Genomic DNA, 3,295 nt, shown 5'->3' with positions numbered 1-3,295 from the left:
AGAGGGAAGAGTTAGGTTGTATACAAACCAAGTGGTCAACATTCACTGGTGCCTAAGTCATGTTTGAGCTCTGACTCTCATCTGCTCCCTGATCACTTAATACCTGATTATTCTGGCTGCTGTTTCTACACATTATGATGAGCCTGGGGGACCACAAACTGCATCTTGCATCTCTTTATATCCATCACTCAGAATAGAGTTTTGTTCTTCATTGTTCAAAACATGCTGCTTTTGGTTTTGTTTCATCTGGGTCTCTCTTTCCATGCAGTGCCAGCACAAGGACCACTCACAGGTAAATAAGATGTTTTCCCTTTGGAGATAGCAGAGATTGGTTAATTAGACTCTTTGCATGTCTCCTTTAATCTTCTTGATCTGTAATACTTGGTATAAAATTATATAAACCTTTTCAAAGAAGAATCTCTATTCACTGCCCTAATTTTCTGACCTCCCATTTACTTTTTATTCTTTTGCATCTGGTTTCCATCCCAGCCACTCCACTGATAACTGTTTTGTAAGGTCACTAGTGACCAAGTAATTACCAAACTAAAGTGGTATTTTTGACATTTATTTACTTGGCATTTCTGTTTCAGTTGACACTGTCAATCATTGCAAACTACTCTCTTGGCTTGTAAGATCCCACCTGGTCCTTATAATGTAGCTTAGTCCTTGCAGACTTCTCGTCCTCCACAATCCTGCTAAAATGTTGTGGAAACTTTTCACCTTGCATATTCTTTCTGACTAATCTATTTCAATTTCCTCCTAGACTTTGTTGATCCCAAAATTTACTTCTTATAGCCCAAATATGTCTGGTGAAATTTAAACTTGCCTAGCCAGTTGCTGCCAGGAGGAGATATATATGTATCTTCCTACCTGTCCAAAAGGCACTTAAACTTCAGTATTCCTGAGCTGAACTTGTATCTGTGGCTACCTCCTACATTCTCTATGTCACCAGGAGGCAATAACCTAGGTGACCTAGGTAATTGGAGGCAATGACCTAGTTACTCAGTTGGTTATAGGAGGCAATAACCTAGTCACCCAAGGCAGAAACCTTGTTTTTATCTTCTCTCTTTCTTGTCTTTCACATTCAATCATGTAATCCTGTCCATTTTTTTCCTTCTAAGTATTTCTCGAATTTGTTCCTTATGATATATTCCAGCTATCACTACCTCATCTCTTATTACTCTTAACACTTATCAATCACTCATCATCTCTTACCTGGTTTGACCAATAGTTTCCTAGCTGGTCTTTAAACCAGTCTATTCTCCACACTGCCGTTGGGATTACCTACATGTAACATGTAACTCTTCAGCTTAATGTCCCTTAAAGATGATCATTACCAATAGGATAATGTCCAACTTTCCTAGCATAATACACACACCTTTTCATGATCTAAATTTTCTCTCTTCATGATCTGACTTAGTTTTCATAATTTGCTCCAGCTGCAAATAGTACCAATCTCCACGCTATGACTTACTCTTGAGTGATATGAATTTGCCTGAGGTCTTCCAATAATTTTTTTTTCTTTCAAAGCTTATATTTATATTGCATGGAGGGGAGAGGTGACAGATCCTTAATTTGGAAAAGAATTGGAGAGTAAAGACTCTTGAAACTAAATGGTTTATTAACTTGGTCTTGACAAATAATATGAGTGGTGGTGTGATCTAGAATTACACTTCTTAAATGTTAATGTGTGTATAAAATACCTGGAGGTCTTATTAAAATTCAGACTCTGATTCCATAGGTCTGGGGTAAAACTTACAGTCTGCATCTCTAACAACACTCAGGTGGTGTTGATGGTTCTGGCCCATGGGCCACACTTTGAAGAGTGAGGTTCTAGAGCCCTGATGTCTAATATGGCAGCCCCTGGCCATGTATGATTATTTAAACAAAAATTAAATAAAATTAAAAATAAATTCTTCAGTTACTACTAGCCAAAATGCAAGTGCTCGACAGCCACATGTGAGTAGTGTCTACCATCCTGGACATTTCCATCAATGTGGAAAATTCTACTGGCTGCTGTAGAGAAAAAAATGCTGCATCATATGGTAGGAAATCTGTTTCCAATTCTCAGTTTAATAACTTACTAGATTTATCAACAATGGTCTTCATATCTATAAACCTCAACGTCCTCATATGAAAAATGGGAGTAATAATGATAACCTCCAAAGAGAGGTTTGGGAAACTTAAAATAGTTAGCAAAAGTGACTGGCATGTTATAGATGCTAGATAAATCATCATATGACCTAGTGCTTAAAAGCATGTTCGAACTTTGGAGCCAGGCAACCTAAATTAGCATGCTGATATGTTGATACTACCACTTATTGGCTCTATGACCTTAGTCTAGTGACTTAATGTCTCTGTGTTTCAATTTCCTCATCCGTAATATGAGGATTATAATAGTAATGATCTGTAGAATTTTTAAAAGGATTGAATATCTAAATATATGTAAATCTCCTAGATGGTAGTAAGTACACAATGAATATCAACAGGAAAAAGCAATAATTGGTTTAGCATACAATGAATGCTCTTGACATGTAGACAATTTAGAATAGGATCCATAACACAGAGTATTCATAAGTGAATTTCAGAGATAATATGTATTCTGAATTTAAGTGTTTATGTGTTGTGTGCTTTTTTTTTTTTTTGATTGCTGAAATTCATTCATTCCTTGATCTGAGACCAAGAGCAAAAGGAAGGGTTATTTAGAAGGGCTTTCATACCCCAGGGAGTCCTTTATCCAATGGTGACTCACTCTTAGTGACTCACTCTCCTTGACGATCTTTCTGATAGCTGGGTTTATACTTGGACTTTGGGTTCTCAGGACTATAAGACATTTATCTTCCCAGAAATTAGACATTCCATTTCAGCTCTCTGAGCCTCACTTTCTTCATCTGTAAACGGGTGATGCTGGACTGAATTAGCATTGAACAGCACTGCAAATCTAACATACGTTATGTTCCTGAGACAAATGGAGTGCTGTTGCTAAAAGGGTCACCATATCAAGGACGTTGGACAGATTTAACATGAAAGCTTGACCAATATTGCTTTATCAAATCCTTTTACCATTAAACAGAAAACCCAGAGCAAGGGGCCCTTGAAACAGCAAATCTCTGGGCAGGGAAACACTGCTTGCTGCATAGCAACCTCCTAGGCTGGAGAGTGCAAATAGAACACTGCAGGACAGCTGAGCAGTTTCAAGAGGAGCCAGAACGAGGCAGCTCAGTTTTTTTTCCTCCTGCGGAGGGATGCTTAAGGATACAATAAAGCATTGCCTAGACAATGCGGCAGAGTTTGG

This window comes from Camelus bactrianus, chromosome 29 (genome assembly GCF_048773025.1).
Source record: "Camelus bactrianus isolate YW-2024 breed Bactrian camel chromosome 29, ASM4877302v1, whole genome shotgun sequence".
NCBI classification, from domain to species: domain Eukaryota; kingdom Metazoa; phylum Chordata; class Mammalia; order Artiodactyla; family Camelidae; genus Camelus; species Camelus bactrianus.
The sequence above is the reverse complement of the archived record's forward strand: the minus strand, read 5'-3'. Positions refer to the sequence as shown.